Raw genomic sequence first — 25132 nt, 5'->3', positions numbered from 1 at the left:
TACATGTGCTAGTATTTACTGAGCACCTACTATGTGTCAGGCACTGTCCTAGAAATTAACTTATTTTTTTAATTGATTTTTTACGGAGAGGAAGGGAGAGGGATAGAGAGTTAGAAACATCGATGAGAGAGAAACATCGATCAGCTGCCTCCTGCACACCCCCTACTGGGGATGTGCCCACAACCAAGGTACATGCCCTTGACCGGAATCGAACCTGGGACCCTTCACTCCGCAGGCCGACGCTCTATCCACTGAGCCAAACTGGTTAGGGCGAATTTAACTTATTTAATCCTTACAGCAATCCTATATAAAATGGCTCATTTGTTAGCCCCACTTTACAGACGAGAAAACGGAGGTTCAGAGAGGTTAAGTCACCAGTGCCAGGTCACACAGCCAGGAATGGTCGAGCAGAGCTCAAACCCAGGTAGTCTGGCTACAGCGCCTTCACTCTGCCAAGCCCGACATAGGAGTTTCTGAATAGATGCTCATTCTCTGCCCCAACTCTGGCCGACAGACCATCTCCTTCTTTCTCATGACAATACCACTTGCCCAGACTTCATCTCAGTAAAAGGTAAGAGTCGTGAACTGTGATCATTAGAGACCACCCAAGGTACGTGTGGAAGATACACTTGCGGGGGGGGAGGGGTAGGGGGAGGTCTCTGTAATGAGACCTGTGCAGCGGGGTAGGTCCCAGTGGCCATATTTGTGCCACACAACCCTGCCCACTGGCATTGCCGGTGGACCACAGGTGGACTGAGATAGGGAACTAGTCGACCGATTCTTGCCTTCCGGAATGTGCAGTTGAGAGCTGAGACATTCCGATCTGTGCTGGTCATCGGGACTAAGGACCTGCAGCCTGAGGAGCTCTCAGCACGAGTTCAAAGGAAGAGCAAACGCTACTCTGCAAAGGGAAGGAATAGAAAGCAGAGGAGCAGAGGCCAGACCGAGCCGGGGCCTCCGAGGAGGCCTCGGGTTCCTGACTTGTGGAGAGCCTTCCAGAGTCACAGGAGCACCGAACCAGAACACCTGGGCGCCTTTCTTTCCACGGTGCCGGGTATACCGCACGGACTCCCTACGAGCCAGCCACCGTGAGTCTTCAAAGGGCAGCCACGCAAAACTAAGCATCCTCTTACCGTGACTCGGCAGCCACTCTCCTCGGTATCACCTCCAACAGTCGAACGTTTATGTCCATATGAAATGTCTAGAGCAGCTTTATTCCTAACTGCCCAAACCTGGACGCAACCAAGATGTCCTTTAGCAGGGGAATGGGTAAATAAACTGCGGGGCAGCCGTGGAAGTATTATTCGTCATGAAAAGAAATGAGCTAGCAAGCCACGAGGAGACACGGAGGAGCCTGCAATGCATATAGCTACGTGCAAGAAAGCCCATCGGAAAAGGCTCACGTGGTGTGAATCCAACTGAACGACATTCTGGAAAAGGCAAGACTATGGAGACAGTAAAACGATCAGTGGTTGCCAGGGATTAGGGGGAGAGAGGGACAAATGGGGGCACACAGGGGGATGTTAGGGCAGTGAAATGACTCCGTGTGAAACTATGATGGTGGATACATATCACAGACATTTGTCCAAACTCGCAGAATGTACAGGACCAAGGGTGAACACTAATGTACAGTGTGGACTCTGGGTGATAATGATGTGTCAGTGTAGGTTCATCAACTATAACAAGTGAACCCTCTGATGTGGGGGGGTGTTGATAGTGGAGGGGGGGGGCCTGTGTGCGGTTGGGGGCAGAGGTGGTCTATGGGAAATCTCTGTACGTTCTGCTCACTTTTCCTGTGAACCTAAAACTGCTCTAAAAAAATAAAGTCTGTGTTAAAAAATGAAAGGGCAATTATATACTTGAAAAGGCAGGAGCCCTCGGGAGTAGGTGTCAATGAACCATCCAAATTCTGGGCTGGGGGGAGGGCCTGATTTGCAGGAAGGGACAGGGGGGTATGAGGAGGCATAAAAGGGAGAAGGGACAGTGTCCCATGTCCCGGGGTTTGATGATGGAGGCCCAAGGCCCAGGCCAGCCAACCCGCTGGCCTTCCCCATTAGGCGGCTGGCAGCCCTTCCCCGAGCCCAGATCACTTTCCCCCCAAGAGGGACCCCTAAAGAAAGGCCGCAAATCCCTATGGTGAGCCATCTGCCCTGGCATCGCCTCCTGCTGCAGCGCCACCCTCTGACCTTTGCAGGGTGAGTGGGGTGACTCGAGGTCCTCCACAACCAGGGGATATTTCCCAGGGAGACCCTTCAGCACTCAGCTGGGAAGGAGGAAACTGAACCCCTTCTAGAAGGCACAGGGGTCCCCAAACCCCTGTAGTATCTTCCACATCCTTCAGGGGCCCCAGGGGTTCTACTGACATCCAAAGAAGTGTCCCTCCCATGACAGCAAACACTGCCTGAAACTGATCAATGCTTTGCCATCTGGGCGCCATCGCGAAGGCGGATACACACACACACACACACACACACACACACACACACGGTAGTGCTGCAGGTACAGTCAGAGCTGCAGTGTTCGTTCTCACCACACGTGGTTTCTCATTGCCTGGGACTGTCCACAGATTAACCCAGCACATGTCCCCAAAAGTCTAGGCCAAGGTCTCAACCTCAGCACCACTGACAGTTTTATCTATTTTTAAAAAATATATTTTTATTGATTTCAGAGAGGAAGAGAGAGGGAGAGAGAGATAGAAACATCAATGATGAGAGAGAATCATTGATCGGCTGCCTCAGGCATGCCCCACTCTGAGAGTCAGCCCACCATCCGGGCATGTGCCCTGACCGGGAATTGAACTGTGACCTCCTGGTGCATAGGTCGATGCTCAACCACTGAGCCACGCCGGCCAGGCACCACTGACAGTTTGAACTGGATAATTCCCTGTTGGCAAAGATATGGAGTGGGGGTGTCCTGTGCATCGTAAGATGTTAAGCGGCATCCCTGGCTTCTACCCACTAGATGCCAGCATCGTCTCCACAGTTACGACAACAAAAACGTTCTCTAGACTTCGGTCTAGACCTTGCCTTTGTGGATACACTGATTCCAGATTTACAAAGTCTTAGTCTCAGATTCTAGAGCTCAATTCTAGATTGAACCCCAGGGCTCTATCCTAAGATTCTACTGTAGGGTTCCATGCTGGGGTCCCAACTTCTAGCACCCTATGCTGGACGCCAGGTCAGTTTCCATGGTGGCGAGTTCTCTGGTTCTGAAGTTCTGTCCTAAGCTCCTCAGACGCCATCGCCTCCTGTGCCGAGGTTGAAACTCTCCCTGGAATACAGCCACGACTCGCCGCCTTCCAGTGACCAAGGTAAAGGATGCGCCCATGAATTATATATTTCAAGTCATCTCTAAATGGCTCGGCAATTACAGGACACCCAGGGTCAGCGGCCAGGAGCAGGAACCTCCCTTCAGCAGGGAGAAACAGCGGGGTAGAAACACACCAAGGTATACTAGATGTTACCTCTTTTGGGGTAGGGTTAGAAGTGATTTTTTCATCTGTATTTTCCTTTTTCACAACATCTGCAGTTTAAAGCGAGATGCAGAAAGCATGAGGTTTTTAAAAAATGGGTGTTTTTTTTTATCGATTTGGGAGAGAGAGGAAAGGAGGGGAGAGAGAGAGAGAAACACAGATGTGAGAGAGAAGCATTGATCAGTTGCCTCTGGTACACACCCTGACTGGGACCAGACCTGACACCTGAGCATGTGCCCTGACCGGGAATAGAACTGGCCACCTTTCCATGCACTGGACGATGCCCAGGGCCGGAGAGCATGAGCTTTGATGTCAAATAGACTTGAGTTGGAATCTTGGCTTCACTACTTACTAACACAGAGAATGTAAGGAAGCCACTCACCGTCTCTAAGCCGCAGGTTCCTCACCCCTAAAATGGGGGAGAATGACGGTACCCCCTGCACGGGATGTGGAGAGGGTTAGGGTAGCACGGATAACGTACATACAATGCTCAGCATGCGGCCAGGCACACTCTGGGCCTAACACTATCACAAGCGCTTACTAAATTCATGTTTGGGTCGACACAAGCGGCCATGGCCTGGCCGGAGACATGTGGGTCCTGGAATGTGCTGGGGTCGTCCGAGTCCTGGCTCAGCACTGTCACTTCACGACTCAAGACCCCAGGAGGGCATGTCCCTTCTCGGAGCCTCCGTTTTCCCGACCTGTAAAATGGGCACGAAGCTGCCACTTCTCAAGGTCTGCCACAGGCATCGGGCAGCAGTGGGCGTGCCTTCCTATTATTACCCCAGCCAGCGGGGCCGGCAGCCACAGGGCCAGGTGGGGTGGCCGAGCGGAGGGGGGTTGGAGGGACCAGGCAGACGTTAGAACTAGAGGTGGTACCTTCTCTCTCAACTTACGTGTGACTCTTCTCAAAGGAGGCCTCACCAGCCCCAACATTAATAAGTCTGTGCTGTCACCGTGTCTTTAAATTTGGAGGAACACCCCCCCCTCCACAAACACACACCCACCCACACATCCCCAGGAATAAACCTGGCCGGGTGGGAGGGAGGAAGTCTGTCTTCTTATCCGGGAGGGAGAGGGAGACAGGCGCTAGCTGGGGGCTCGAGGCTCCAGCTCAGGTGCCTGGGGGCAGGGAAGCACCTCTCAGTGGGCACAGGCCGCTCCCTGCCCAGGGCACCGGATGGGGGTCACAGCATTGGGATGCTCAGACTGTGGGGAAGTGGGGGTTCATCAGCAAGGCCGGTACAATAAAGGGGTGCACGAAATGACCGCTAAGGTTTATGGGTTTGAATCCAGAGGCCCCCCGCAAAGCAACCTATGGAGCCACTAGCCTGGTCTCTCACCTCCCTTCCTTCCCCCCGACCCCCGCCCCCACATTTCAAGCTCTGTCTATAACTGTGTGGCCCGGGCTAGTGGATTACCCTCTCTGTGCCTCCAGTTTCTCTTTTATAAAACACAAACAAAAACGACTTCAAAATTTCTTCTGGCTCCTACTTACTGCCCCCGCCCCATTGTTCGTTCATTCATTCATTCATTCATTCATTCAATAACCCATTCACTGAGTGCCAGCCACCTGCCAAGCCTGGCCTGAACCAGGGGACATATCCATGGGGAGAGTTTTTCCTGCACAAACTTCACAAATGCATCATCTCTGGACAAAATTTCTCTTTCCTCACCTCCAAAAACCTCCACTCCAATCCACAGGAGCCCAGGACCCTTCCCTCAGTCCCAGCCTGGGGTGCAGCTTGCTTTTATCTCGTCACTCCACAAGCCTTTATGGAGTGCCCATTGTGTGCCAAGGGCTGTGGGTCCGCCTCTGACGGAGATGTGGCCCCTGCCATCCGGAAAATGACCACCTTATTTTGTAACGTGTAAAATCTTGGGGGTCCGTGTTGGGTTTAAGTGCTGACAATGACAGTTTCACTTGAGCTTCCAGACTTAGAAATGACTTCATAAGGTGGGTTCTAGTCTCCCCGCTATCCGGGTGAGAAACCGGAGGCTCAGCTAGGTCAAGGACTTGCTCAAGGTCACACAGCTCCCGAGTGACAGAGCCAAGATGTCACCCCAGGGTCTGTGTGGCTCCCACGGGCTTTTTGGTGCCACCACTACCTCTTTGTACAGAAGTTTATCTCCCCAAAGAGAACACGCGCTCCTGGCGGTTGGGGGCTTGACTCTGAGTTTTCACCTCATCCCCGTAGCTCACTCATAGCTTGGGACATGCACCTTCCAGCAAGGAAGTCAAGGAACCCCCGGTACAAATGCCAGCGCCGTCCCCACCCCCGACAAAGGTGGGGGCCTTTTTGGTGCTCCTCACACAGCAAGATGGTCCCTGAAGTCTCCCGAATCAGAGAGAGGAAAACATTCAAGGCCAGAGAAAGCCACTGGCCAGGAGCCACTGGAGATTGAAGCTGTAGGTCCCAACTGAGATCTGAGGCGGCCTTTGGATCCGGGTGCAGTCTGGCGACTCCGTGCTTCCCTATGATCCTCTGGGAGGGTGCACAGTAGGAGTTCTCAGGCTGGAGCCTGCGTGGGAAGCCTCTGGCAGTGGCTGGGCCCCGCCCACGAGCTTCTGACTCAGCACATCTGGGGTGGAGCCTGACAATGTACATGTCTCACCAGCTCCCGGGTGAGCTGCTGCTGCTGCTGGGCCAGGGAAACTCCCTCGGTCAGTAACCAGAGCAGCCCACGTGGAAACGGTTACAGGAGGCCGGGAGGAACCAGGACGTGATCCTCCAGAAGGGAGCCGAGCCCCCGAGGCCCACCAGACCTTGATTTAAATGCCAACCCCACCGTTGGCACCCGTGAGACACTGGGTGTGTCCAGGAGTCTTGCTGAGCCTCCGTTTCCACATGTTAAGTGGACAGCAACTCCCTCGGAGGCTGTGGTAAGCACTGAATGAGTGCTACCTTACAATACTAAGAATGAACTAACACCCAGAGAGCGCTTCTATGGGTTGAATGTGTCTCCCCCAAATTTATTTATTATTTTTTAAAAATATATTTTTTTTTATTGATTTCAGAGAGGAAAGGAGAGGGAGAGAGAGAGAGAAACATCAGTGATGAGAGAGAATCATTGACTGGCTGCCTCCTGCACGCCCCACACTGGGGATTGAGCCCATAACCCGGGCATGTACTCTTGACTGGAATTGAACCCGGGACCCTTCAGTCCATAGGCCGACACTCTATCCACTAACTGGCTAGGGCTCTCTCCCCCAAATTTATATGTTGAAGTCCTAACCCTCCAGGACCTCAGGAGGTGACCTCATTTGGAGATTTTCTACAGAGGGAATCGTGTTACAGTGAAGTCAGGAGGGCAGGCCCTAGTGTCCGTATGGGAAGGGGGAATCTGTATATAGACAGGTACGGAGGGAAGATGTGCGAAGACTGAGGAGACGATGGCCATCCTCAAGCCGAGGAGAGAGGCCTGAAGGAACAAACCCTCCCAACACCTTAATTTCAGATTTCCAGCCTCCGGAACTGTGAGACAATAACGTTGTGTTGTGTAAGCCACCAGCCTGGGGTACTTTACTATGGCAGCCCTATGACCCTGACCCACAGGTAGGTGTTCTGTGGAACACAGCTCAGATTTTTTTCGTGTGTGCGTGTGTGTGTGTGTGTGTGTGTGTGTGTGTGTGTGTGTGTGTTTAATGAGAGTATATACATATGGTCTGGTAAAAGTGCATGCATCTTTTTTTTTTTAATATATTTTATTGATTTTTTACAGAGAGGAAGGGAGATGGATAGAGAGCTAGAAACATCGATGAGAGAGAATCATCGACCAGCTGCCTCCTGCACACCCCCTACCAGGGATGTGCCCGCAGCCAATGTACATGCCCTTGACCGGAATCGAACCTGGGACCTTTCAGTCCGCAGACCAACGCTCTATCCATTGAGCCAAACCGGTTTCGGCAGTGCATGCATCTTAAGCACAGGTTACAGGACTCTTACATATGTACACACTCAAGATAGAACACTCCCCTCACCTGCACAGGTTCCCTGGTGCTTCCCTCAGCTAATCCTCCCGCTCCAGTTATAATCTAACTTCTATTTCTATAGACAAGTTTTGTCCATTCTTAAGCCTCAGAAGTGACTGAACGATATGGAACAGAGGAAACCAGCCCTTTACATTTAAACTCACTTGAAGTTCATAAAATTAAATTTAAAAAAAAACACAACACCTGAAAAAGGCACTATGTTTATCTCCATTGGACAGATGAGGAGTTAGAGGCCCAGAGAGGTTCAGTAACTTGCTCAAGGTCACACAGCTAGGATGTATGTAGCAGAGCTAAGATGTGAACTCTGGTAGTCTAGCTCCATTCACTGTACCTATTGCTTTGTAAGTGCCCAGGAAATATAATCATAGTAACCTCTACCAAGTTGTAAGTTATGTCCAAGGTCATGGGACCAGTGAGTGGCAGAGTGGGGATGAACTGTGGCTGCTTGAAGAGGTCACTGACTTCGCCTGCCTCCTGCCAGCTCCTGCTAAGTATCAGCCCCGGGACCACAAAACTCAACAGCCTGTACATCCATTAAAACCACACTGAGCTACCACAGCACCCCTGCTAGAATGGCTCAGCGATGTAACCCAACCATACCAAGTGCTGGAGAGGACGCAGAGCGACAGAGACTCTCAGACACCAGTGGTGGGGATGCCAAAGGTATACAGCCACTTAGGAAAGTAGTGTGACCGTGTGTTAGAAAGCGAAACTTCCACTTACCATACAACCCAGCAGTCCTACTCCTAGAAAAGAAATAAGAACCCCTGCTCCCACAAAAACTTGTATGCAAATATTTGTATAGCAGTCTCTCTCTCTCTCTCTCTCTCTCTCTCTCTCTCTCTCTCTCTCTCTCTCTCTCTCTCTGTAATTGCCCCAAAGGAAACCACCCAAATGTCCTTCAAGGGTGAATGGACCAATTGTGTTGCATACACGTGGAGTGCTGTGCAGCCATAAAAAAGAATGCATTACTGATATATACAAATGCATTACTGATATATATACTCCTTGGACGAATCCTAAAGCCATCAGGCCGAGTGGAGGAAGCCAGACTCAAAAGGCTGTCTCATTCCACTTGCTAGACAAGGCCAAAGGGACACAGATCAGCGGTCGCCAGGGCCTAGGACAGGGGCAGGGATCCACTGCAAAGGGGCAGAGAGGGCTTCCTGAGGCTGATGGGACTGTGGCAGATCTCGATTCTGGTGGTGGTTCCATGGCTGAACACATCTGTTAAGACTAGTAGAACCATAAACGACAATGGGCGGATTTTACTATAGGTAAATTACGGTAAAACATTTTATTTAAACCCACTGTGTTTTTTCTTGCTATGCTGGCTGAGCCCGGATGAAAGGGATGCTCGCTTCTCATCCCGGGACCTAGGATACTCAACTGGAGGGAAGGGGAGGGGCTCTTTCAGGACAGGGACAGTTCCCATGAGCACCTGGGTTCCCACGTGACCCTCATCTCATCGCCTGCTCTGTTCCAGGAGCAGGAACATTGGGGTTATTTTTGCTCTGAGAAGTACTAGCCACCGGGTACTTTCTCCACAAGCAGCCGCCACCCCCTGTGGTGTTTACATAAAAACACATTCGCGCTGGGTTTTGTTTTTGCATTTGCCTCAGCTGCTTGGATTCTATTAAAACATGGGGAGGCCGGATTATTTGCTTGGAGGCAGCTGAGGAGAGGGGGCAGGCCAAGCAGGATGCTGTAGGCACGCGCGGTCCCTCCCAGTCCTTTGGAGCCCTGGGGGCTGGATGATTTGTTGGGGGTGAGGGGGGGGGGGAGCTGTCCAGGGCATTGCAGGTTGTTTAGAAGCATCCCTGGCTTCTGCCTCCCAGCACCTGTCCACCAGTGGAGACAATAACAATGTCTCTAGACATTGCCCAATGTCTTCAGAGGGCAAAATCGCCCTGAGTTAAGAACCACTGGCACACACACAAAGATGGGCACGCAAGCTCAGCTCAGCTCAGCATCCCTCTGCCTTCCAAGACCCAACTGAGAAGACAGCTTCTTCACCTCTATATCCCTGGCTCCTTCCACAGGGTCCGTATATTCACAGAACAGACATCCGAGACATTGGTTTGGGGGGGCATTGTCTAGCAATCCAATTCTGGCCACCATGCGTGGGTTTGTACCGTGTGTAGGCCTGTCCCATATCACCTCACCTAGTGGCCAGATCGAGGTCCATGATTATCCCCATGTTGCAGGCGAGGAAACCGAGGCACTCAGCTCGTGGGTGGTGGAGCTGGGACCTGAGTCTGACACCACAGCCCAGTCTCTTAATGATCATGCTCTGCTTAAGACAGCCGCCTTTTTAAAGGACAAGATGGGGAATGAAGAGCGACAAAGATTCTCTCCCTAAGCAATCTCTCCTTGTGCTCCTCTCAGCTCTTTTTTTCACGTAGGCGTCTCTCCACTGTCCAATTTTAGCAAGAATCCTGCCAACTTGGTTTCGCCAGAATCCCCATCCTCCACATCTGATCAGCCTCGACGTCTAAATGGGTTTCCCACGCCCCTGCTGGATTCAGAGCTGAGCTGGTTCTGTCCTAAGGCCTCTTTCCCGCCATTGCACTAGTCCTGAATATAAAATCGGTTTTTGTCACCGTCCAGCTCTGGTTTTTCTTTAACAAGAGACCCAGGCACATGTATCTACACACATGGGGAGGGAACATGGGTCCAAGATGAACACGGTAAGGAGTGTGGAGTCTGGTGCAAGGCGGACCAGCCTCTGAATCCCACTTATCAGCTCTGTGAACTTGGGCAAGTGCCTGGGCCTTGATTTTGCCATCTGTAAAATGGGGACAAGGGCCATCGTACAGCACAGGATTTGTGTGAAGATTAAATGAGACCATGCTATAAAGTGCTTACCGGAGCCTGGGAAATAGCCAGCACTCAATACTAGTAAACGCTGGTTGGATGGATGCACACACTAGGCTCTGAGGAGAATGGTCCCCTGTTAAAATGGAAACCAGAGGCAGAGGTGAGTTTACATGAAACTACCCAGCAAGGCAAGGGTGTTGGAAACCCAGAGGGTCCTCACTACACACACACACACACACACACACACACACACACACTCACAGAGTGATCCAGGAACTGGCTCTTCCTCAACGGCCTCCTGCTCTCTGATTGGACCAAATAAAGGCCCACAGTGCCTGCTGACCAATGACAGGCCATCACGTTGGGTAAGAGACCCACAAAGGCCCCTCTGCTGGAGGGGTCAGAAGGCTGCTGGCCCCTTAGAAACTGCAAAGCGTAAGTCAGCATCCCTTGGCCCCTTCTCAACAGACACGTGGAACACAGGCGACTGTGACCTGCCTTCGGCTGAGACCGCCCTGGTGAGAACCACCGGCAGGCACAACTGTCCCTCCAGGCCTGACGGAGGGACAGGACAAAGTGGGCCTCGGGCCACCCGCCGCAGAGGGCTCCACGTCTCTGTGTTAATTCAAGAGCATCCACGTCTCCTACTGAGCCGCTGAAGAGCCCTCCGGAGCCTCTTTTCAACTGAAAACAGTAATTTGCAAGAACTCATAATGCACGGGACCGACAGGACGGCGCAGCTGAACCTCAGCCGGCCTTTCTCTCCGCCCAGAGCCCCCGGGGCCCCCTCGAGGCGCAGCAGCTGCTGCGGGCTCGTGGGACGGTCTGGGGACAGGGGGAGGGACAGCGCCACAGCTCCCCGGACAAGCTGGGGCTTCCCCAGCGAAGGAGCAGCAGGCGTGTCAGGCCTGGTGTATTTGTTTTTAAGAGCTGCCCCATTATCAGAACTGGGGGGTTCAAAACAATAGAAACACATCCTCTCAGGGTTCCGGAGGCCAAACATCCCAAATCAAGGTTGGGGGGTGGCGGGCTGGTTGCTTCTGCAGGCTCTGAAGGAGGATCTGTTCCCCGCCTCGCTCTAGCTCCGGTGGCTGCAGCAACTGGTGGTGACAAATGTGTTGCCTTGTGAGAGAAAAACACCGATTGGTTGCCTCCCATAGGGATGGAACCAGCAACCTGGGTATGTGCCCTGATCAGGAATCGAACCCGAAACCTTTTGGTGTACAGGACGACGCTCCAACCAACTTAGCCATCTGGCCAGGGCAGTCATTCCTAGTTGAGAGAACATACCCACTGTTCTGTAATGTCAGGGTCATAATAACACCTCCTTCTTCACAGAGTCGGCAGGGGGATCAAATGAGGAACTACAGGAATCACTTTCATCTCTTCAACACTGATCCAACCATCGACTGAGCATGTTACGGGGAAGTGCCATTTTATCCCTGTTCTATGGGTAGGTAAACCGAGCCCCTGAGAGGTGCAATAACTTGCCTAGTATCACACAACTAGCAAATGATGGGCTTAAGTGTAATACACCTTTTCACATGGGGTGGTTGTGAGCATTAAGTAAATTAGTAAATTAAATAAAAACTGGGCACATAGTGTATGCTCAGATTTTTTGCTCTCATCTTCATCACCATCATCACAGTCATCACCATCAACATTGACATAATCATCACTGACGTTATCATTATCATCATCACCACCATCACCACCATCACAGTCATCATCATCAACATTGACATCCTCATCAATGTTGTCATCATCCTTATTTTTGTCATCACCACCAATGCTCTCATTGTCATCATCTTCTGTCTTCCGGTGTGTCTTATAAACACAAAGCATAGAGCTGGGCCAAGAGTTGCCAAGCTCACCTTGAACATGTTTCTTAACGAGGCCAAGAAATAAACTGTGTTCAATCCAAATAACACAAAAAGTAAAGGTAAGGCTGCAAGATGAGTCTTGTCTGGAGTGCATGTGTGCGCGTGTGCGCACGCGCGCGCACACACACACACACACACACACACACACACGCACGCACCCCTACACCCAGGACATTTTCTTTGGCCAGAGAACACTGGCAGCACACAGCTTTGACATTGTCTTTAGGGAGAGAAAAAATAAGTCACCGGCCACAGGTCCTGTGAAGTCTATTTTCTCCTTCCCAGCACAAGAAGGCCCAGGGAGCACTGTGTCCATCTTCGGCTTCTTGGCTACTTCTGGGGGAAGCTGCCAAGTGAAATAACCTCCCTTAGGTCTTAATGGGCTGCTCAAACAGAGGGGGCCTTGTTGGGGGCATTTTATTTATTTATTGTTAGCCCTACTGCCAACCAAGTTTATCCAGAGTCACTGCAGGTCAAGCTCTGGGCAGAAGCTAAGACATGCTCTGGCTCCCTCTCCTCTCACCCAGGGAGGCGCCCCCTCAATGACTCTCCCTTCCTCCATCCCTGACCCTGCAAACCTCCCAGCCCAGAGTCCTGCTCCCGCCCAGGCTGCTCTTCTAATGAACTCTTCAAAACCGTGACACGCTGGTGGTAATGAGTTTAGATGCAGATATTAGCATGTTAGCAGGGTTTTCCTGAACATCAAGGCCCTGGGGTGGGGATGGATGGGAGTGGATGGCGTGGAGAATGGAATTTCAAAGAAGGGAAGCAGTTCGAGATCACTCAGTAAAGGAAGACTCCCACTCCCAGTTCACACTGGCCTGGCAAACTTGACATTTCTGGCGAGACCTTGGACAACCTAATTGTACAATTCCGGGCTCTCAACATAGCCAGGGGGATGCCCTAGATCCGTGGTCGGCAAACTTCGGCTCGCGAGCCACATGCGGCTCTTCGGCCCCTTGAGTGTGGCTCTTCCACAAAATACCACGGCCTGGGCGAGTCTATTTTGAAGAAGTGGCGTTAGAAGAAGTTTAAGTTTAAAAAATGTGGCTCTCAAAAGAAATTTCAATCGTTGTACTGTTGATATTTGGCTCTCTGTTGACTAATGAGTTTGCCGACCACTGCCCTAGATCATGCTGAACTGAGACATTTAGTCCACATATTTTATTGAGCATCTGCTAATGCCAGGCACAGCTCTAGATAACGAGGTGGAAAAGAGAGTAACAGGAAATCCCAGTTCCATATATTGGACACCATAAGGGAGGGAAGGCCTGATTTCAATAGCTTGATATTCCACCCGGATTTCAGGGTCGTCATTCTTTGAAGCTGGCGTTCACCGAGCCCAGCCCTGTGTTCACTGCTTACAACCATTATCCAATGCAACAACCCCATGAGACAGGTATCACTTTCGTTATCCCCACTTGACAGATGAGGAAACTGAGACACAGTGAGGTTGACAAACTTGCCCTAAGTCATTCATTGAGAAACTGGGAGAATTAAACTGGGGAAAACTTAAAACTATAGAAGAACATGGAGGGGTATCCAACCCAGTCCTGGGGTGAGAAGTCAGGCTGCGACCTGAGAGCTGTGCAGGGGAGGGGGTGCCTGGTGGAGGACGTGGGGCAAGAGGAAAGGACAGCTGGGGGAGGGTACGCCCCCCTGTGAGGGCTCCAGGTGGAAAGGAGCAGAGCATGGTCAGGACCCAGGACCTCTGCCTCTGAGACCATGTTTCTGCTCCTGTTTTATACCCTTGACCTGTGAGCCCCACTCTCTAACCAGCTAAGCTAAACCAGGGCTCAGCAGGAGCCCAAAATAGCTACAGCTTCCAGGCAAAATTAGTGCCGAGTCAATCTTGCCCCATTCATCACTCTGACTCCAACCTTGTTATTTTCAGGCAACAGGGCGCTGGGAACAAGTTGGGGTGGGAGAGAGTGAAGGAGAGAGTGAGGGAGAGGGCGAGGAAGAGGGAGAAAGCGAGAGCGGCTCCCTCAATCCTATAGCATCTCTGGGTTTCTTTTGGAAAGTTTGTCCTTGCTTTGAGAAAGGCATCAGCAAGTTGGTTGATGGCAGCCCCAGCATCCTGTCTCCAGCACCAGTACCTGCAGAACCCACATCTCCCCCAGCCAGTGTGGTTTGAGTAGGTGGATACATTCAACTCCAAAAATGGGTCCTGACTGGCCTAAGCCTAAGCCAATCAACAAAGCTCATTTCCCTTTCCCACATGGCGATTGGTCCAGAAACAGGCAGGTAATCTTATTAGAACCAATGGACTGGCTGGGGGAGAGAGATTCTGGTTTCTTAGTCATCCAGGAGAAGTGAGCTTGGGTCCTGGGGACATCTTGCTATATAATCAGGGCAGCCACAGACTGGGGAAAGGCAGAGATGCAGAGAAACGAAAATCTGACGGTTTTGGTTTGAACCTGGGTCAAGCCACACCTGAAACAAGATGCTGGTGGATTTTGAAGTCTGTGGGCCAAAATAAGTTATATCCTTTCTAGAAAGTCCATTTGAGTTGTGTTTTTGCCACTTTCAACATAAAAACATCTTACATGCATCAGGGCTGTTGCAGGATTCTCACCCAGGTTCGGGAACACCCATGGTCTGGGCTGCGGGGAGGCAGAAATCTGGAGTGTAATTGAACTTGGCGGGGGGGGGGGGGGGCTTTCTGAGACAAAGACCTGGGATGATTATGAGTTACTAGAAGCAGAATCAGCTCTGCAGAGAATTTAAATGCAGCCGATGGCTTCCTCAAGAAGGAATAACTATAACCATGGCCCATGCCTATCAAATAGCTGGCTAGTGTTCGGTGCATTATCTCACCCATTCCTTCTTAGCACCTGATGAGGTAGGGGTGAATGTTCCCACTTACAGATGGGAAAACTGAGACGCAGAGAGAAGCGGCATATAAAAGGAACACAGGAAGTAGACGGCGGAACTGGGCTGGGAACCCACATGACTCGGACCGGGAAACCACCAGGCCTAATGCATCACCACGTCCCTGACCGCGGGTGCGCGGGGGAGATCCTGTTTACCCGCCAGTGGCTGGGATTTAATGTCTGTGCCTGCAAGCAAATGGCCAAGTCTGTGAATGTCACCAGGACCATTTTCTCCACTTAACCTTAGCAGGATCCCCAGGGCAATAAACATTCCCCCGGAATGGCAGAGAACTTTGCTGAAGCTAACAGATGACTCTGCTTAGGAGGGCATCCCCAGGGGAGGGCAGTGCAGAAATGTCCTGGGTATTCCCTCCCATCATGGCAACGCCAGGACCAGAGTCATTCAGTGGGTACCTCCCTGGCCTGCAGAGCGTGTGCTATGATGGTCCCATTGTACAAGGGAGGAAGTTGAGGCTCAGAGAGGGGACCTCTGATCCAATGTTGCAGAGCTAATATGGGATTCAGAGAGCTGACCCCCATACCAGTCGGACCAGCCTGGACGGGAGGAAGAGGCCAGCATTAAATAACACCCAAATGCACAGTGAGAAAGTTATTCCCTTTTCATTTTCTTTCAATCCTCTGCTTCCATCGGTGAAAAAGTCTCCCTTTGGTGTAACACAGTGGTCGGCAAACTCAACAGAGCCAAATATCAACAGTACGACGACTGAAATTGCTTTTGAGAGCTGAAAACCGACTTCTGCGCATGAGCCACGAAGTTTCAATCGCACTGTACGTGCATGCCCGCACGTGGTATTTTGTGGAAGAGCCACACACAAGGGGCCAAAGAGCCGCATGTAGCTCGGGAGCCGCAGTGTGCCGACCACTGGTGTAACAGATCTCTAACACCTCCTGGCCCACCTGCCTTTATGGCAGAGGGAGGCTGCGGGCTCCCAGCCCCAGGCTGGTAACAGTGACCGGCTGGAATTGATCCACCTGGTTCTGTTTTTGTAGTGTTTATAGTGATTAACCTCTATTTAGGCAAAGTCATATTGATTTCATATTTGCAGGTAAATTAGCTTCTAAAACAAACCATCTCAGTAAAAAAAAGAAAAAGTCAATTCAAAGAAAAGTAAGCAAATGAGGCCCTGGCTGGGTAGCTCAGTTGATTAGAGCATCTCCCAATACGCCAAGGTTGTGGGTTCGATCCCCGGTCAGGGCACATAAAGAATCAACCAGTGAATGCATAAATAAGTGGAACAACCAATTTCTCTATATCTGTCTATCTTTCTATCTATCCATCTCTCTCAAAATCGACTTAAATAAAGAAGAAACAGAAGCCAACGTGACAAAAATCACGAAGGTATTGGGCTGACGAGTTGTCTCCACCATACTCAATGGAACCCCAAACTTCTGCCTCGTCAACTCAGCCAATGGGACGATCCAATATAAAAAAGGGGGGGCCCCAAGTGAAAAGAAGAGTGGGCCCCCTTTCCTCTCCATCCTTTCTCTTGTCCCACACCCCAAACCATCAGGCCCGATGACGCCCTCCTGGGCCAGAAGGTGAAGGACTGCTTATGAGTGTCCTTACAGACATGGGGAGATGGAGGCAGAGGTCAGGGTGATGCTCCCAACAAGCCCAGGAAGCTGAAAACTGCCGCAGACCACCAGGAGCCAGAGGAGAGGAAGGCGGAGTAGCCCACCCTGCTCCGGCGTGACCTCTGACCTCGTGAATTCCATCGGCAATGACCCTGGTTCCAAATAAGCTCGCATTCTGAGGTGTCGGGGGAGGTTAGGACTTCAACATACGGATTTTAGGGGAGGGACATAATTCAACCCGTAACAGTCCCTAAATGCTCTCTGTATGACATTTTCTTCTAACAGCTCTGCAAGGTAGATTAGAATCAACATTTCATTTTACAGGTGAAGAAACTGAGGTTCCTAGAGGTGAGAAACTCGCCCCAAAGTCACACCCGGCACGTGTGTGGTGCTGGTGCCGAGATCTGAATACCAGACCCCACGATTCCAAACTCTGCTCTCTATCGCACACCCGACTGCCTCCCGATAATGACCCAGTGAGACGGCTTCCGTCATTACTGCCACTTCACAGGCGAGGAAACTGAGGCTCAGAGAGAGAAGGTGGTGAAGCCAAGGGTTCCAGAGCTCATCAGTGGCAGAGCTGGGATTCGTATCCAGGCATTGATCTGCCTCCTAAGTGTGTGTTCTTGATCATGTCACCACCCTGCCTCTGTGAGCTCCTAGGTTTAGTACATAGTATGGAATATTGTATTATATATCATATCATACCATCATATCACATCATCATATCACATCACATAATCTCCACATCACATCACATCACATCACATCACATCACATCACATCACATCACATCACACCATCCTATCTAGCTAAAGAGTAACCAGGAAAGGATTTAGAGCAAGCTCTGCCCACCCCAGACCTCAGGCTCTAACGCGAGTCTTTAGAACAGCCCTGCCTTTCCCCGCCTATCGCAGAACGGGAGCGCTTCACCCCCACTTTGAGTCTTGAGAGAAGCTAACACTCAGCGGCCACCCAACACCCAGCAGCCCTCACCCCTGTCCAGCCAAGCCCCTAAATTAACCATGAGGCTGCAAGGAGCCTTTGTTCTCACGTTGCCATACCCGTGTGTCTACTACCTCCACCACGTCCCCGAGCAGGGCCCCAGCCAACGAAATTCCCCGGGTCTTGGTGCAGGGTTAGGGGGAACCCTCCGGAGTCCCTATAGCCAGAAACGCCCCATAATATTGACTCCCTGGATTCCACTGCCTGCCAGGGCAGTTTGTATTGGAAGAAAGCCAACACTGAGAAAAACAAATGATGGCAAGGACCTTCCTCCCACGCCTGCGTTCCCTGGCAAGAGAGGCTTCAGGGACCGCCAGGGGTTCTCTGGAGCCCGGAGGCAGATTCCTCCCTCGGATGAACCAACTTCGAGTCCAAGAGGCATAATAAGAGTCCCCTGCAATCACATGGCCCCGGGGAACGTGCGTAGGCTTTTACCATCACTAGTCCTTTGTAAGCAGGTGGAGGGGAGCTATGGGGGGGAAAGAGGAACACCTATAATAATCTGAACAATAAAGATTTATTTTTTAAAAAAGACAGTTATTTATCATTTCATCAGTTTGTTGAGCACCTACTACGTGCCAGGCCCTGTGTGTTACAGATGCAGAGAGAAGTTAAGTCAGAGTCCCTGCTCCATGGGACTCAAGCTGGAGTGACCAGAGGCAACTGCAGTATTGTGGAACCCCAGCATAGCTTCTTTCCCCTTTGTGCCTCGGTTCTCTCATCTGTAAAATGGGCAGAGAGTTGCTGTGAGGACTAAAATGCTTTAATACAAGTAAAGAGGCTTAGGACAGAGTCCGATACACAGAAAGGATGTGTGTTGGCTATCGTGATCAGGGCTGTGATGGGGAAACAGAGAGGGCCAAGGAGGGCTGGCTGGAGGATGAGGTGTCAAGAGTGATACCCGAGAGGATGATGCTGTGTTAGGAAAAGGAAACCGGGTGGAGGGAAGAGCCAGGGCAAACATTCAGAGACGGGAAAGGGCTCCGTCAGTCTCAAGGGCAAAAAGAGGCTGGTGGGTTTCGATTTCATTCCAGGGGCAATGGGAAGCCACAGACGGCCTCCGGCGATCAGATCGGTGTTTCAGGAAGAGCTCTGGCTGCAGTGTGGAGGGTGTCCGAGGAATCTAGGCTACAGACAGAGGTGGCCTGGCTCCGGGGAGTTGGAGGTGAGGGTGCAGGCATGGGAGACACGAAGAAGGTAACTTGATGGGATGGCTGAATTGACAAGAGCAGAGATGGGGACTTCCTTGGTCACTGCTGTGTCCCCAATGCCTAGAACAGGGGCCGGCACCCAGTAGGTGCTCAGCAAATATTTTTGGATTGCATAAATATGGTGAGAAAGGAGGAGGACAACAGACTGGGAGAGGAGATATAAAGGAACCTCCTGGGATATGACAACCCATTTATTCCCCCGTGACCTGTGAGAAAAACATGATTGCCACCTCCTTCTTTTATTTCATTTTTGGTCTCCCTGAGTCTCCGCTCCAGAGATGGTAAAGGAGACTCAGAGAGACAAAGCACCTTGCCAAGATCACACAGCACAGAAGGGGGAGAGAGTGGAGCTGCACCAGGTGCTCTACTGACCAGTCCTCAGCCTGTCCCAGGGGCCCTGAGCATAAGCACCCATCAGGGACCTGCCAGGTGGAAGGATGGGGGCGTACTCGCATCATGCCAGGGAGCATTTCCCTTAGAGACTCAGGTAAGACCCTGCAGCCTAATTCAAGGGCCATCTTCACTTTGGCTGTGCCTTGACGAGCGACGCTCGGGCCTTGAGCCTCCCACGGTGTCCCTGTCCACCTGCCACCACCCACTCCACTACCTGCCACTCCAGCGGCAATTTAATCTCTGGGTGTCCAGTTCCCTGACACGTTCCAGGAAGGAGGTCAGTGGGGTGAATTGCAGCATTAGCATCAATTATTGACCCAGAGCTATGGCAGCCACGGAAGGACTTGGTGCGTAGCCCAGGCCGGGGCCCACAGCCTCAGACAACAGGTTGGTTCGGGTTGTACAGAAAACACAGAAGAAATCCGGCGCATGTAGGCTGCTGGCTGACCTGGTTCCAGCCTCAGACGGGCCTGCAGCTGGGTGTTTGCGTGGCCTCGGGTGAGCCTCCCATGGGTTGCAGGATAATTTTCAGAAGAATTAATCTGTGTTTGATTTCCTTGTATGTTCAAGGAGGTGGCTAGTCTTGTTGTGACCCATGGCCTCAGGGATATATTTGCAGGAATTAGAAGCAACGCCCCAGTCAAAGGCTGTCCAGGTCTTTGCAGGAGGCCAGAGCAGGGTCGAAAACTCAAATGCCTACGGGAGCCAAGGAAGGGAGAGGATGTCCTGTGAACCCTGACCTGGAAGACGAACTGGGAGAGGCCCCGCCCCTCTGAGAGGGCAGCCTCCGAGACTAGACTCCAGCCCGGTGTTAACCTGGGATGTGCCAATTTTTCCAGAGATATTGGACGGCCAGGTTTTTATAGAAAATATTTCACTTTTTTAAAATTTGGAAAATAAATTAATTTAAAAACCTGGGAAAGACAAAAGTATGGAGTCAGGATGAAGATCAGTGGTTGGGAGGGTTGGGAGGGAGGCAGGGCGGGAGCAAGGGGGTATTTTTAGGGCATCAACACTGTTCCCGCAGAGAACAGTAATGGCGGATCCTGTCATTATACATTTGTCAAAATCCAAAGAATGTACAGCGCACTATGACCTCTAATGTAAGCTATGGACTTTAGGTCATTATAATGATCACTATTGGCTCATTAGTTGTAACAAATAACCACACTCACATAAATCATTAATCAGAGAAGAAACTGGGGGCAGGGGCCAGGGAGCAAGATTGAAAGGGGATGCCCTAGCCAGTTTGGCTCAGTGGATAGAGCGTCGGCCTGCGGACTGAAGGGTCCCAGGTTCGATTCCGGTCAAGGGCATGTACCTTGGTTGCGGGCACATCCACAGTAGGGGGTGTGCAAGAGGCAGCTGATCAATGTTTCTCTCTCATTGATATTTCTAACTCTCTATCCCTCTCCCTTCCTCTCTGTAAAAAAATCAATAAAATATATATTTTTTAAAAAGATTGAAAGGGGATATGGCGATTCTCTGTACGTGGTGCTCCATTTTCCTGATCCCTAAAATGCACCCCCCCCCCCAATAAAGTCTATTAAACAAATAAACAAACCCAGCAAGCAAAAGGGTAGCATCTGGGGCCTCATTCAACCTTACAACTGTCCGTTCACGAACTGCCGCAAGGTCAACCATGAGCCTGCGGAGTGGTCTGGGAAGGAAGTTGGAGGTTAGGAAGCGATTTCTCTGTGGCAAGGAACTGGCCAGAGGTTGCAAGTCCTGGCAGTGCCCGAGTCAGGGAACTGGAGGGGCTGGGACCTTGATGGCAGAAATACCAACCTGGGCACAGGTTCCCATGCTCCAAGCGGTGCCCGAGAGTAGCAGAGTTTCCAGACTTGAATGAAACATGCAGGGTAAGTGCATGGGTTTGATGCTGACCAGGTAGACGGGGCCAGTTTCGGGGGATATCCTGGCAGGAGGGAACCCCAGTTAATGACAAATACTAAGTTTCTGGCAACCCAGTAGAGACTCCACGTCTAATTTGAATTCATTTTAAGATATTTAATAAAGTTGCTATTTTGGGTACACCTGAACTTGTGGGCTTAAGCAAGATTCCTTGATATCCACCACCCACACCTGTCCGCCTCAACGGAACTCAGCAATCTGTCAAACCAGATTCTTAAAGGTGGCGGCTCCTAAAATACACAGACAGAGCTGAATTTCAACCCATTCTTAGAAAGGCTCTGCTTGCCCTGGCTGGTGTGGCTCAGTTGGTGGAATGTAGTCCCATCCACCGAGAGGATGCGGGTTCAATTCCTGGTCAGGGCACATGCCTGGGTTGTGGGCTCGATACCCCTACAATAGAGGGCGTGCAGGAGGCAGCCGATCAATGTTTCTCTCCTCTCTTCCTCGCTCTCTCTCAAATCAACAAAAATATATTTTAAGAAAGAAAGAAAGAGAGAGAGAGAGAGAGAGAGAGAGAGAGAGAGAGAGAGAGAGAGGAAGGAGGGAGGGAGGGAGGGAGGGAGGGAGGGAGGGAGGGAGGGAGGGAGGGAGGAAGAAAAGGCTCTACTCAAATCCAACAGGAATTCACTGGCTTATCCCCCTTCCAGCTAATGGGGAAACTAACATCAACAAAGCTACTACTATGTGCCAGCTATTTCACAAGTTTTGTTTCAAACACCTTTAACAGCTGCTCTTGGTTGGGCTTCCTCGGTACGGAGCTACCCTGCTGGGTTAACCTGTGAGGGCCTATCGCACGGAGGGAGCAGCAGCTCAGAAATACCAAATGGCTGTTGCTGAGGTGACCTGGTCACAAGCGGCAGAGCCGGGGGTGCACCCTGCACACTCTCTCCTCCTCCTTCAGACGAATTGAACCGAACGCCTCCATTTTCTCTCCCTCTGACAATCTATTTGCACAATGCAAAGCCCATTAACAATCTCATTTTCTGTTCACTAGGATTTTTGAGTTTTGGCAAGCATATCAGACGATCTAAAAAAAAAACAGTTGAAAAATATTCCATTTGAACAATATTTGAATTGCACCAGATGGTTTGTTGGTGCAGAACAGTGGAGGGGGGTTGGTCTGGGAAGTCAATGTATATTTCAAAGAACCCTATATGCTTCTTCGGATGTGGGGTGTCTCCAACAGTTACCTACTTCCTCTGGATGGCCTGGGAGAGGCATGGGGTCCTATTGGATAATCCCCATCTTCCCCAGACATCGTGGAAGCAAGATGATAATGATCACAGTTGCAGCTGTTAATTTATGGAGCACTATACTTCCTGCCAGCCCCTGGGCTGTGCACTTTGCATAGATTATCTCATTTAAATCTCAGCACAGGCTTTTGAATTTGGTTCTATTATTATCCCCATTGTACAGAAGAAACCACTGAGGCTCAGATAGGTGAAATAACTTGCCCTAGGTTGGTCAGCTCCTAAGTGGTAGCTCTGGGGTTGGAACCCTCATCTGTCTGACTCACAGGTGCCACATGCTCACCACTAAGTTTTCTGGGGCGTCCAGTCCTTTGAGGGCTTTTCAGCAAGCATGGATCTCTTGGGACTATCAGTGCATCTTCTGCCAATCAACTGGTCATTCAGCAACCTGATAATATACTGAGTCCTTATACTAGGCCTGGTGTGATGGTTACAAGACTCAATAAAGCTCAGTCTCCCAGCAAGAGCCATGATCCATGTGTGCACATGGTGAGGCCCCACAAGAACAGGTAACACCGGTCTTGGGTGGGCGGACCCCTCTGATGCCTCTAACAGCACCTCATACTCTAGCCACCCATGTCAAAACTTGCTCATACTCTAGTCATCCATGTCAAAACTGCCTGTCCCATGTTTCAGACTCTCATTGCCAATGTGCCAGGAGCTATCAGCAGAACCCCAGCAGGTCTGAGCTACAGAGAACCCGAGGAATTGTCCCATTGAGGACACCAAGGCCCAGGAGAGAGGGAAACTTGGCCAACGTCACAGATCACAGCCAGTCCCAAACCCAGGTCTCTCCACCCCTCTCTCAGAGCGTTTTCCACAACATCACGTTGTACCTGTCCACGTGGCTAGGCCACGGGTGTCCAGACGCTTGGTCAAACATTACCCGGTGAGGGAGGGAGTTTCTGGATGAAACTAACATTGAAATCAGTGGACGGAGGAAAGCGGATTTCCCTCCCTGGGGTGGGTGGGTCTCATCCAGTCCTTGGGAAGCCTGAACAGCACATACAGGTGCAGGGAGGGAGAAGCTGCTCTCTGCCCGACTGTCTTCAAGCTGGGACATCAGTCTTCTTCTGCTTTTGGACTTGGACTCAAACTAGAACCTACACTATCGGCTCTCCTGGGTCTCCAGCTTGCTGACTACATAACGGTGTGAGCCAATTATATATCTCTATTTCTCTCTCTCTCTCTCTCTCTCTCTCTCTCTCTCTCTCTGTGTGTGTGTGTGTGTGTGTGTGTGTGTGTGTGTGTGTGTGTGTGTTCTATTGGTTCTGATTCTCTGGAGCACCCTGACTCATACAACCATTCTGCAGGCAGCAGGCTGGGACTCAAGGTATATTTGACATCCAGGCAACATAACTGCCTTTTCATTGGGCGATCCAGACTTCGCCACCCTGCGGTATATACCTAGTCAGAGTATTCCACCAGGCACTTTTATGAGGTTCAGATATCAGCTTTCCTTAAAATGTCAATAGTTATGTAATTATTTTAATGGGAATAGTGAGAAAGATTACAAGTGAACATCGAGCCTTGATTTTACATGTATTATCACTTAGGGTGAAGCTGAGCAAAACAGTGAGTTGATGTAAGACCCACTTAACAGGCAAACATGCAGCCCTGGGAACATTCTTAAAGGGAGACGAAGACATGCGGGAGGTTGGGAACATCGTTAATTCCACAAAAGAGGCATTAATGGAGGGGATTTCAGATAATTGGGCATGGCAACAGGAGGGTATTTTTCCTTTGAGAAGCTTCCGAGACTCCTTTGGTGGTGAGCAGAATAATGCTCTCCTCCCCCCAAAGATGTCTACTACATCCTAATCCTCAGGACCTGTGAGTCTGTTCGCTTCCACACAAAAGGACTTGGCAGGTGGATTCAGTTTAGAGATGGGGAGGTGGTCCTGGATTACCCAGTGGGTGCAATGCCATCACAGGCATCCTTCTGAGGAGGAAGGCAGGGAAGAGAGAAGATGTGACAGAGAAGCAGAGAGGAGCTTGATACACTTGCTGGCTTTGAAGATGGAAGGGGCCATGAGCCAAGGAATGTGGGCAGCTTCTAAAAGCTGGAAAAGGCAAGGAAATGATTTTCCCGTGGGCCCTCATGAGGGAACTCAGCTAGGCAGACACCTTGATTTTAGCCCGGGGAGACCCACGTGGGACTTCTGACGTTCAGAACCGTAGAGAATAAATGTGTGCTGTGTTAAGCCATCGAGTTGGTGGCAATTTGTTACAGCAGCAATGGGGAACTAATACTCCCTTCAACACCTCTAAGGGGCCGTTTAGGCACTCTGAGGACACACGGAGCCCTCGCTTGCACTGCCTCCGCCTTCCCTCCTTCATGAGCAATGAGGATGCCTTCAACCTACTGCTACAACTGTGTGTGAGCATCACACCTTAGCCAGAATCGAGGCAGGTGGTAGCATCACCTGTATTCCACTTGCCCCTTGACACCTACTCCTCCCCTTCTGCTCCGTGCTCTCTGTTGGGGGGTCTGCGTGGACCACAGCCACAGGTTCTCTGACTTCCACTTGAATTTGGCCAGTAGGAGGCGCCCATAGGAGGCAGCAGGAGATGGGAAGGTGGGCAGAGAATGGTCAGGGCATTCCTTCCCCCAGCACCCCTCTCTGTGGGGCCACTGGGGTTGACAGGGCCCCTCAACTAAAGACCACGGCTCCTGCAGGGGGGCCTCTCCGCACACGCCTTTCTCCAGGTTCCTAT

General features: G+C 51.0%; 1 protein-coding gene across 4 annotated transcripts in view; it reads right to left on the bottom strand.

The window, feature by feature from the left end:
• The window catches only part of WSCD2 (WSC domain containing 2), a 76703-nt gene that overhangs the window by 34186 nt on the left and 17385 nt on the right, over positions 1-25132 (bottom strand). Inside the window, exon 2 of one of the 4 annotated variants that reach the window (XM_079762480.1) lies at positions 10335-10419. The exons of the other annotated variants lie outside the window; for them this stretch is intronic. The gene's annotated coding sequence lies outside the window, so the exon portion shown is untranslated. The remainder of the gene's footprint in view (positions 1-10334; positions 10420-25132) is intronic. 4 annotated transcript variants of the gene reach the window in all.

The sequence above is a fragment of the Cnephaeus nilssonii genome, assembly GCF_951640355.1.
Source record: "Cnephaeus nilssonii genome assembly, chromosome: 22".
NCBI lineage: Eukaryota > Metazoa > Chordata > Mammalia > Chiroptera > Vespertilionidae > Cnephaeus > Cnephaeus nilssonii.
The sequence above is the reverse complement of the archived record's forward strand: the minus strand, read 5'-3'. Positions and strand labels throughout refer to the sequence as shown.